The 12,247-nt window shown below is 44.6% G+C and overlaps 1 protein-coding gene and 1 non-coding gene across 3 annotated transcripts in view; both read left to right on the top strand.

The window, feature by feature from the left end:
- Position 1: 1 nt before the first annotated feature.
- Positions 2-12,247, top strand: part of DENND4C (DENN domain containing 4C) — a 109,582-nt gene continuing 97,336 nt past the window's right edge. For both annotated transcript variants that reach the window (XM_075559979.1, XM_075559980.1), the window contains exon 1: positions 2-358. The gene's annotated coding sequence lies outside the window, so the exon portion shown is untranslated. The remainder of the gene's footprint in view (positions 359-12,247) is intronic.
- LOC142460609 (small nucleolar RNA SNORA27) lies at positions 8,687-8,792 on the top strand. Its single transcript, XR_012786783.1, has one exon. It is a non-coding gene; the product is annotated as a small nucleolar RNA SNORA27 (small nucleolar RNA).

Below are 12,247 nucleotides of genomic sequence, written 5' to 3' on the forward strand. Positions count from 1 at the left end.
CGTGCAAAGCGGCGGAAGGAGGGGCAGAAGGAAAAAAGGAAAAACAGAACAGGAATATGGCCGTCAGCTGCCCGCAGGGCGGCCGCGCCGCAGGCAGCTCCTAGGCAGCCCGCCGCCACGCGCGGCCGGCCTCCCCGTGAGCCCGGCGGGCGCGAGCTCGCGCTCCCGGCCGTTACCCCGCGCCGCACGCGGCGCCCCTCGAGCCCGAGCCCGTGAGGCGGCGCAGGCGCAGAGCGCGCGGCGGCTGGAGCGAGCGCCCCGCCCCGCCCTGCGGAGGGCGCCCAGGCCTCGCAGCCGGCGCGTCCGTGCCCGAGCGAGGGGCCGCGGCTGCCGGCGCCGTCGGAGGAGCGGGCGGCAGGTGAGTCTGCAGCGCGGGCCCTGGGCGGGGGCGCCCCGCAAGGCCCGCGCCCCGTGCGGGCCGGGGGCGAGTCCGAGGGCGGAGCTCCGAGCGGCGGCGGGGGTCGCCGAGGAGGCGCTGAGGGGTCCGGCCGGGCTGGCATTCCTGGCCTGGTGGCTCCGCGGTTTCCGGTAGCGGGGAATCCCTGGAGCCCGCGGCTGTGTTGGGGAGAGAGGCTGCGCCCGCAAGGGCCTCCGCGCCGCCCGGCCCGGGCTGCTGCGAACCTCCGCGGGGAGCGCGAGGGGTCGGGCCCGAGGGGCCACCGGGGCCTGCGGCCACAGCCGCCGGTGGGGACGGAGCGGGCGGGGGGCCAGGGCCCCGGGGTCCCCAGGGGCGCGGGGGCCGAGCGGCTCGAGGGCTCGGGCAGGTGCCGCAGGTGGATTAAGTGCATTTCCTTCTCTGCCCTTTGGTGGTCGGCGCTCGGGGTTTCTTTGTCGGGGGTGACTTTTTGGCAGGCGGGTTCCATTAAACTGTGCAGGGACTAAACTAACCAACCGATGGGACCCTGGTGCTGCCTCTGGTAAAGAGCTGGAGCTGGACCTTTCTCCTTGCCACTGTTGCAGAGGTCTCGTCTTCCTGGAGGCCGGGTCGCAGCAGAACAAATAAGGAATGACCCAGTTTTAAACGTCTCCCTCCCACCCCCATTATGCGTGTGTTTCACACGGGAAAATGTAGGGCAGTTACCCTAGTTCCTCTGGCGAACGGGAGGCCGAGAGTCATCTCCCATAGTGAACCCGCTGCGGTTGCCCCAGAGAGGGTCCACTTACTGTAGCCTGAGAAATTGACCCACCGAACCCGCTTAAGTGTGCACACACCCGCGTGAAGGCGTCATCCCCAGACCCCAGCTTACGACTTCAGTTCTGATCTTGAGAGGGTGCGGAGTACCTGCAGGTAGGGGAGGAAGTCAGTGCCAAGGCGCTAAGCCCTCAAATAATATTTGATTTGCGTGATAATGTGCGTATTAAATGATCAGAAATACCAGCATTGTGTGGGTTTTCTGTGTATGTGAGATAAAGCCCTCAGTCCGTCGCTGTCTTTGAGCCTCAAAGGAACCTGTTGATTCCTGTAACGATGACAATCCCCCCAACATTTTGCTGCCCACCCCGTTTCTGTATGACTACGCTTCACATGGATAAACTGCCGTCTTGGCGTGTACACGGGAAACTCAGAAATGAATTTATATTTGTTTTTGTTTAAGAAGGTGTGGTTCTCATAGAGACGTGCTTCGGCTTGTTTTTTTAGGCATGACAAAGGGTGTTCTGCCACTCCTCCCCACACTTTGACCCCATATGTGTTGGGGCCACTTTGCAAAGCACTTTATTGGGATGAGGGGTCTAATTTTTGTATTACTGATATTTAGTGCACTGATCATGTATAGGCTGATAATGCCCATAGACCTTACTAGTGGGCTCAATCATGCTTGTGAAGATGGGGCAGGATAGGACAGTGTGTCTATCATTTTATTGTGCATTTTGGTTGCTATGGATTGGAACTGACCCAACTGTACCTAAAACACTACCACCACGACCTTGCTAGTGCAACGCTGTTTAGACTTGTTCGTGTGAACAGTAAAGGATTATGACAAATGCTGAAATTGTGCAACGGAGGGATTGATTCCTCTAGGATTTGTAAATGAGTGCATTCTGTTGTTGAGAGTAAATAACAGTTTTGTAGCATAAACTGGAGCCTGTAGCAGGAGAAATTGGCAGTGGATTGAGTGTGGGGGCTGTTCTTAAAACACGAATGTTGTTAAGTTACAAGGAACTGCAGGGATGTGTGAACTATAACCGTTCCTGGTGCCAGGCTCGGAAGGTTATTTGGTTGAGGTGCTCTCTGTGAAGAAACATGTTAAGTATCTGCAATAAAAGCTCATTTGTAGCTGTGCACGAGGGACTTCGCATGATAAATAATAGCCCACAAGGCACCCTTGACTTTATTTATCTGCCAGTTAAGATCAAAACATTCCCATTTTTTATTGGAAGTTTTCTGCCAAGACAAATATTGGTTTTTGCATTGGCTTTGCTGCTGAGTTTGAAAGTTAGTTTCCGTCTGGTGCTTGTGCACCCCAAGTGTACAGGTTGTAAAGTAAAAAGAGCACTGCTGAGTTGGAGATGGTTTGACTAGTGGTCTAATTGTACAATGAAATTTTAGCTACAATTTGACTTTCCAATATAATGTAGTATTTGTGGAACCTAAGGCGTTGAGGGCAATTGGGCTTTTATAATTCATGAGTTCAAGTCTTACTTTCTTTGTGCTGCTGCCTGGTTCAGATGGTCACCTTGACAGGTTGATTTGTAGTGATGGGATGCCTATTGGAATGGGAGATTCTACTAGAGGTGTTACCTCTGGGAAAGTTTTTTTTACTCACTACAGCTGGTGTTTTATGGTTGCCCTTTTGCATCAGAATATAAGAACTTTCAAAATCAGACCATTCCAGTCTGTGACATTTAAAATTTAGAGTTTTGTGAGAAATCAGGCAGTAGATAACTTCAGGAAATGTTCTCTGGTGGTGTCAATAGCTAAGCAGGCGGGCACTGCCTGCCCCCCAGGGAATCTCCAAGGCAGTAATGCTTATCCACTCACTTCACTGCCATCGAGTCAATACTCACTCATAGTGACCCCCTGTGGGGTCCAATCCCTTCACTGTTTACCGGAGTAGAAAGCACAGTCTTTCTCCTGAGGAGCTGCTGGTGGATCAGAACTATCGACCATGTAGATCGCAGCCCAACGCATAACCACCGCCCCATTGTGGATCCTTTTTACAGATGCCTAGCAGATATGTATATATCATAAAATAGAACAGCATTCTGAGCCTTGAACTGCTAATCTCAAGTATGGTGGTTTACACTACTCAGAAAGATGAGGGTCTCTGCTCCCATAAAGGTTTATACCCTCAGGGAATCCAGGACAGATGATCCCTTCAGGACCAGTGGTGACAGGGGTGATACCTGGAGGGTGGAGGGAAGGTGGGGTAGAAAGGGGTAACCGATGATAAGGATCTACATATAACCCCCTCCCTGGGGAACAGACAAAAGAAAAGTGGGTGAAGGGAGACGTTGGACAGTGTAAGACATGACAACATAATTATAATTTATAAATTAGCAAGGGTTCATGAGGGAGCTGATACTAAGGGCTCAAGTAGAAAGCAAATGTTTTGAGAATGATGAGGGCAATAAATGTATAAATGTGCTCGACACAATGTGTGTATGTAAGGATTGTGATAAGAGTTGTATGAGTCCTCAATAAAATGATTAAAAAAAAGATTTCTAGACTCAGAAACCCTATAGAGCAGTGGTTCTCAACCTTCCCAATGCCGTGACCCTTTAATACAGTTCCTCGTGTGTGGTGACCCCCTAACCTTATGCTATTTCATACCTGTAATTTTGCTCCTGTAATGAATTGGGCGACCCCTGTGAAAGGGTCATTTGACCCCAAAGGGGTCGCGATCCACAGGTTGAGAACCACTACCATAGAGGGTCATTCAGAGTTGAAAATAACTTGATGGCCTTGGGTTGTTCATTTATTAACTTTTTGGTATATGATTTCCAAGATTGTAAACCTTTACAGAAGCAGACTGCTATACCAACCTTTTAGTTAGCAACTGAGAGACTAACCACTACCCAACCAGACTCTTAATAGAAATGCAGTGTCCCCTGTGAGCCCTCCTCCTGCTGGCCCTCTGTTCCTTGTAACCACTAAGAAATTTTGGTATCTGTACTCTTGCTTGGCTATTAGAAGTGACTTTTTGGCAGCTGGGGGGTTAGTTTAGTTAGTACACTTGTGTTAGTACACTTTAGTTAGTACACTTGTGTTAGGAACCCTAGTGACACAGTGGTTAAGTGCTCAATTGCCAACTGAAAGGTTTGCAGTTTGAACCCACTGGCCATTCAGAAGAAAGAGGTCACTGTCTGAAATCAACTCGCAGACACACATTTTGCTTATTTCAAATAATTTGGATTATACAATATTTAATCTTTTGTGATGGACTTATTTCACTTAGCTAATGTTTTCAGAATGTATCCATGTTGTAATATTTATCAGGACTTCGTTTCTCTTGTAGCAGAGTAATATTCCATTGTACTAACATAGCACATTTGAGTTTTATGTTTTTACCACTAATTCTTTATGAGTTCTTTTTTATATATGATGTGAGTGTGGGATTGTGGAGATTTCCTTGTCCCAGGACCATTTGTTGAAAGATCTTTCTTTGCCATTGAATGGGATTGACACTTGATGAAAACAATTAACCATTGTTGTATGCCTTTAATTCTGGACGTATGTCCTGTGTCTTGTATCACTGCCTCGTGTGCAGTCGTTACTGCAGGCAGGTTTGCGTACTATGGCTTTGACATTTGGAAATGTGAATCCCACTTTGCTCTTCTTTTTGAGATTGTCTTGGCTGTAACGGAACCCTTTGCACTTCATGGGAATGTGGGGATTGGGTTTTTCATTCCGGTAAAAATGAAGGTTATTGGGATTTTGATAGGTATTGGGCTGAATCTGTAGAATGATGTTTACATCCTAACCTACCAAACCCCACTGCCATCAAGCAGATTCTCATAGCATTCCTATGGAGGGTTTCCAAGACTGTACACTTTGACAGGTCCAGTCAAGACAATACGTTTTACAGGTCCAGTCAAGACAGTACATTTTACAGGTCCAGTCAAGACAGTACGTTTTACAGGTCCAGTCAAGACAGTATGTTTTACAGGTCCAGTCAAGACAGTACGTTTTACAGGTCCAGTCAAGACAGTACGTTTTACAGGTCCAGTCAAGACAGTACGTTTTACAGGTCCAGTCAAGACAGTACGTTTTACTGGTCCAGCGCCTGTGGAGCTGCCAACCTCTTGGTCAGGAGCCGAATGCCTAGCTTCCAGTGCTACCAGGGTTTCTTTGATAGCTATATTAAAAGTACGTGAAGGATTAAAACTACTTTTTAAAATCCCCCACCCCCAAACATGGGTATCTTCCTGTTTTTTTAGGTCAGTTTCTTAATGCCAACCATTATGATGCAGTGGTTACTTGTTGGGCTGCTAATTGCAAGGTCCACAGTTTGAAACCACCAGCCACGCCCGTGGGAGAAAGTTGGGGCTTTCTACTTCTGTAAAGAGTTCCAGTCTTGGAAATTCACAGGGCAGTTGTACTCTGTCCTATAGGGTCACAATGAGTCTGCATTGACTTGAATTTGGTTTTATTGCCAATGATACTTATTCCTAATTTTTTTTCTAATTGTTGGCAGTGTACAGAAGTAAAGTGCATACTGACTATAGTTTTTCCTTTAGTAAATTTACTTATTAGTTCCAGTAGCTTTTATGTAGATTCCTTAGGATTTCCTTTATCCATTGTCCTAAATAGTGAAAGTCAGTGTTTGCGTTCTCATTTCTAATCTGTATAGGTTTTGTTTTCTTTTTCTGCCCTGTTGCCATTGGCAAGGTTAGCACAATTCTCTAGAAATATGTGAGTCACATGTATAATTACCAACATTTTTCGTAGTCCTGCGTTAAAACTAGGAACCATAAAATAAAATGAAACCTATTATTTTGTATTTCACTATGTCTAAATAAAAGTATAGCAAATTCCTAGGGCTGCCATAGCAGTTGACCACAAAGGCGCCAACTTTAAACAACAGAGATTTGTTCCCTCTCTGTTCTGGAGGCTGAAGTCCCATCTCTGGCTGCTGGTGGGGCCCTGCCCCCCATGTGAGGGCTGTCGGAAGAATCTTGCCTCACTTATGGTGGTTATCGGCAGTCCCAGGCACTCCCTGGTGTTTGGCAGTGTAATCGAGAGGAAGTATCATCATTCTCATTCCTAAAAAGCATTCTGGCTGTACTTCTTCTAAGACAGATGTGCTTGTTCTTCTGGCAGCCCTTGGCGGATTCTGTGTTCTTCACCAGCATCGTAATTCCAGTCTTCCTTCGTCCACCCATAACAACATATAATTCATAGTTACTAATTAGATAATTTGTATTTTAAACCAAGTGTTCAAAATCTGGTGTGTGCTTCACACCTAGCAGTACATGTTAGTTTTCACTTCCTCAGTTGGCCTAGTCACATTTCAGTTACTCATTAGCCACATGTTACCTCCTGGTAGCTGTTGGGTTATGCAGGGCTCGCTTCTCATCTGTTGTGGGATAGGTGTGGTAAGGTGGGATAGTTCTTCCTTAGTTTCTGATTTTCAGGGAAATAGGTTCATTCTTACATCTTAAGATGTTGAGTGTCTTTGGCTAGCTACCCTATAAGAGATTAAGAATGTTTCCTTCCGTTATGGATTGTGTGTGTGTGTCTGTCCCTGCCTTAAATAGATTCAAGTACTAAACTCCATGCTTGTGAAGTGGTAACCCTGTTTGGAAGCAGGGGTTTTGAAGATGCTGTCAGTATATTGGAGACAACACTGCCACAGTAGGGCGAGTCCAGTCCAGTCTGAGCCATGTTCTTACAGCAGGGCACAGACACACAGAGGAGGATGGCAGAAGAACTGCTTTCGCGGCACCTCACTGTGTTTCATTCATTTCTCTGCCGATGACTTCTTCTTTAACCCATGAACTATTTAGAAGAATGTTCTTTAATTTCTGGATATTTGGGGCAATTGCAGAAGATCTTTCTATTAGTTTTGAGTTTAAGTCCACTGCACTGAACATGTTTGGCACAATTTACATTCTTTTAAATGCGTCCTGGTATGTTGTATAGGCCAGTGTATTGTCTAGCTTTAATGCATGTTCCATGTGCACTTGGAAAGAACTTTGTGTAGGGGCATCTTTTATAAATGCTGGATGATCGTATTCCTCGAATCTTCCTATATCGTTCCTGATTGTTTGTGTGCTCATCCTTCTGTTCCTGACAAGGAAGGTTGTAATCTTATCTGTTTGTTTACTTCTCCTTTCCTGTCTCAGCTTTTGCTCCCTGTGCTTTGAAGGTTTCTTATTTGATGTGTATGTGTTAGGACTGCTGTCTAAAGAAATGACTCTTTCATGGGTATTATGAGTTTCCGTCTCGATCGCTGGTGTGAAGTCTGCCCTTGCCTCTTATTCATGGTCCGTCTTCTTTGTCTAGTGAAGATTTGTGGTTCCTTTTGCATTTAGTTTCACAGCCATCATTTACTTAACACCTTTCCCCCTGCACTGAGGTTGTTTCAAGCATTTGTGATACAGTATTTTTCTTAATTAAAAAAAGTTCAAGGTCTATTTGTTGTCCTTTACAAGTATTTTCTAGTCTATTTTTGGTGTTCTCTGGGTACTTTATTGCTCTGCTCCCCTTGCTGCTCTGTTGCACACCCCCAGTGTTTCGCCTTGGTGTGGTGGGCTCAGGGTGGGCACAATTCCTGCCATGTGTCTCCAGTGTTGTCCCCTGTAGGCCTATGAGTCAGTGAGGAATGGCATGTCTCGTGGTGGGGCCGGTCCTATGGTCCTCTCTGTGCATTGGCTGCTCTCAGCAGAAATTATTGTCCTCAGGGATTGGTGGGCCAGAAAGATAGAGTATTTTTCTTAGACCAAATTCTCCCGGGGATTTCCCAACACACCCTCTTGCCCGCTCCTCCTATCCCCAAGCCACAAATTATTATTTTTTTTAACTTGCATACTTTTTGTGTTATAAAGCTCTTTGAGTTTTGACAAATATGTTATAGTATATTGATTACTAATTTCACTTCCTAAAAATCTTGTATTTTACATGCTCAGCCTTCTCCGGCTTTGTCTCAATTCATGAATATGATTGATTAAAAAATATTTCTATAGCCTTGACTTGTCTTGAATTAGAATCATATAATTTATGATTTTAAGTGATAAAGATCCTTATCATATAATTAGAATCCAGTTGGCTTCTTTCACTTAGCAGTAGGCATTTACATTTCCTGCATGTGCTGTTGTGGCTTGATAGCTCATTTATTGATTTTTTACTTTTTTTTTTTCAGAGGAGTATCAGGTGTATAGGAAAATTGTGTCAAGTATAACAAGTTTGCATTTACTCCACTATTTGTTAAAGAGACTGCCTCTTTCCCATTGACTTTGACCCCTAATTGGAAATCAGCTGCTTGTGGGTGGATGGGTTCTCCATCCTCTCTCTCTGCTCTGTGTGTCAGTCACTGAACCAGTGCTAGACTGTTTCCATGCCTGTGGCTGTGTAGTCTGTTTTGAGACTGGGAAATGTGAGGCTCCTTACATTGCTCCTCTTCAATATTGCTTCAATTATTTGGGGCTCTGTCCTTTACATATAAATTTGATGGTATGTTTTTCCATTTTGGGAACGAATGTCATTGGAATTCGGATGGGGTTGCACTGTATAAAAGTAAATAGAAATATTACTTAGGTCTTTATTGGTCATTCAGAGGGGCAAAAGAAATACCCTTTTAAAATTCAAGCAAACTGGGTGTTTGTCTTGGATCCTGTCAGAGGAAACAGGTTGAAAAGAAAAAGGAAAAAAATAAGTCCTGCTTTTAGGGTTCTAGTTCATATAGGCTCAGGTGTGTTGCAAACAAGAACATATTTAAACATGTGTCTCTGCAGTCCGTGGTTGGCTGTGGATGAGTTCTTTTGGTAACACACCTGTATTAATCCCAATAAGAACCCTGGTGGCACAGTGGTTATTTGTTGGGGGCTGTAATCTGGAAGGTCAGCAGTTATAAACCACTAGCTACTCTGTGGGAGAAAGACGGGGCTTTCCACTCTGGTAAAGAGTTACAGTCTCAGAAACCCACAGGGGCAGTTCTCCCCAGTGTTAGAGGGTCACGCTGTGAGTTGGTATTGACTCATGACAGTGAGTTTGGTTCTTTGGCGTAGTCTCGTTAGAGTGCCTTGAAAAAAAATCTGATGGAAACAGCAATGTCAGAGGAGGGTATCTGTGGGCCCAGCCAAATTCAAAGCAGAGGCCAGCTCCAAGGATCATGCTGCCTGGTTTTGTATGGCGGGGGATGGGGAGGGTCCCAAGGGATACTCTTGATAGGCTGTTTTCAAAGGACACAAGACAATCATGAGGGCTTATTGGGAAACTTAAGAAAATCGAAAACTGCATTTGTGAGAAAAAGGCCAGGAAATGAGGGCAGAGAAGTTTTTTTTTCTGTCACAGTACCCCTGCTCCATCTGTGAGCGTAGCACAGACTGCTGCCCTATTGCATTTTGTTGGGTGTCGTGCTTCATCCAGCCTGCAGTCCTTCGCTTGTGCCTCCAGGCTTCTGTTTGTTCTCCAAACTCAAATACTAGGTCACATGATTTGAGTCCCTGGAGGATGCCACTGCTCTGCCTTGATGTGGTGTCAGTGAACTAGCGCAGCTCCTTGGGGACGGTTTGAGATGGAAACACTACCTTCAGAAGAACAGCACTAGATGGAGGCCATGTTGAAAAACAGTAGCTTCACATTGTGATAGTCTTGTTTAATGAGGGTTTCTGTGATTTTTAAAAGAATACTCTTTTTTTACTTACCCTGTGTTTGTGTTTTATGTGTTGGGTGCTGTCGAGTTGGTTCCGACTCATAGCAGTTCTTACTGCACAAATGTGCCATCCTCAGTGTTTCTTACATTTGGCAACAGCAGTGATAGCCCTTTTCCCACGTCTTCTGAATCTGGCCTGGCCGTCCAGCAGCTCGCTGTCAGCGTACTTCTGCAACCATTGTGGGATGACGTCAGCAAAATTACTTGCATGCGATATCATTGATCTTGTTCTGTGATTTTCCCATTCTATTGGAGCACCTTAATTTGGAGTGTGTACAAATTATGCATCTCTACCAATTGGTTGGCCAAGTAGATGTCTTCCAAATTTCCTGATATAGACGGGTGAGTGCCTCCAGTGCTTCATTACTTTGTGGAAACGTTTCAGTTGGTAGTCCATCAATTCGTGGAGCCTTGTGTTTGGATAATGCCTCTGTGTACCATGGGGCCCAAGCTGCTTCTGTCAGTGCCGGTGGGTCTTGCTCATGTGCTACCTCCTGAAATGGTGAATTGTTGACGAGTTCTTTCTGGCGCAGTGACTGTGTGTTCTTTCCACCTCCTTTTGATGCTTCCTGCATCATTCATTGTTTTCCTCATAGAGAATCTTCTCAATATTGCATTTTGAGCCCTGCTTTTTTTTTTCTTTTCTTGAGTTCTTTCAGCTGGAGATATGCTGAGTGTGGTCTTCCTTTTTGGTTTCCTAACTTAAGTTTTTTCCATATTACATTGTAATATTTTACTCTGGCTTTTTAAGCTGCTCTTTGAAATGTCCTCTTCGGCTCTTTTGCTTCATCATTTCTTCATTTACTTTAGCTACTCTGGCTAAGAGCAAGTTCCAGAGTCGCTTCCGACATCCACTTTGATCTTTTCTTCTTTCCTGTCGTTTTAATGACCTTTTGCTTTCTTTATGGATGACGGTCTTGATGTCTTCCCACAGCTCATCTGGTTTTCTGTCCTTAGTACTCAGTGCATCAGATATGTTCTAGAGATGATCTTGAAACTCAAGTGGGACATCTTCAAGGTCATGTGTTGACTTTCAGTCACGTGTTTTCATTTTCTTCAGCGTCAACCTGAAGTTACATGTACACAATTGGTGATCTATTCGCCCATCACCCTGGCCGAGTCTTAGCTGCTGTATTGAACTCCTTCAGCATCTCCTCACACAGGTGTAGTCAGTTTGATTTCTTTGTATTCCTTCTGGAGGAGTTCATGTTTACAGTCGTTGTGTATGTTGTTGAAGGCTATCAACATGTCATTGGTCTTGTCAAATTCTGTCATGTGAGATCTACCTTTGTTTCTGTCACTAAGACCATATTTTTGTTTTTCCTTTTTAAATCATTTTATTGGACACTTGTACAACTCTTACCACAATCCATCCATCCATCCATTGTGTCAAGCACATTTGTACTGAGACCATATTTTCCAACTGCTATTTCTATTTCTATGATTCCAACTTTTGCATTTCAATTTCCAATAATTATCAGTGCATCTGATTGCATGTTTGATTAGATTCTGATTGAAGACATTGGTAGAATTCTTCCATTTCTTTATTACTAGCTTTGTAAATTTGAATAATAGTTTACATTTGAATAATAGTTATTGATTAGATCTCCTCGAATATGGACAGATATAATTTTGTCACAGACGATGGATGCAACACCATTCCTCTTGACTGTTTCATTTCCAGCACGTGAACAATATGGTTTGTGCTTCAAAATGACCAACACCAGCCCATCTCAGCTCACTAACACACAGGATATCCATTTCATTTTTAATGACTTCCAATTTTCCTATATTACAACTTTGTCCATTCCAAGTTTCAATTATTATACACTGACACCTCCTCTTTTAGAGCCCCATGCCATCAGTAAATGAAGGCCTTAAACACACAGCTTCTTCCTTCTTCATAGTCTGTTCTTAGTCTGGAAGCTTTGCTGAAACCTGCTCTCATTGAGTGACTGCTGGCATTTGAAATACCAGTGACACCCAAGCTATCACAGCAACACACAAGCTACCACGGAACGACACAGTGCCGAACAAGTGGTGACTTGTGTCTGTAGATGTCTTTTTCTTAATTGGGTTGTTGGTTTTCTTACTGAGATGTAGTCAGTTACTTAATATGGCCCATCTAGCTTTAGTCTCTTTAGCTTATACCAAATGAGTTGGTGAGACTATTTAAGTAAGGTTTTTATGGCCCACCAAGAGGATGAGACAGTGTATTAATAATGCAAATACGGTGCATGTAGCTTTTCTATGTTGCAACCATGAAAATAATGTGCTTGAAATCCTAACGGGGGTGTTGGTCAGCTGAGTCAGTCCAGATGCTAAAAGTGGGGTTTGAGTGCTACCAAGAAGGTGCAGAGTGGTTCCTTTTGACCCGAGGACGCTGCAATGCGAACAACTTCAGCCCAGGACAGTTGTAACACTGAAGATAC

This window comes from Tenrec ecaudatus, chromosome 10 (assembly GCF_050624435.1).
Source record: "Tenrec ecaudatus isolate mTenEca1 chromosome 10, mTenEca1.hap1, whole genome shotgun sequence".
In the NCBI taxonomy this organism is placed as follows: domain Eukaryota; kingdom Metazoa; phylum Chordata; class Mammalia; order Afrosoricida; family Tenrecidae; genus Tenrec; species Tenrec ecaudatus.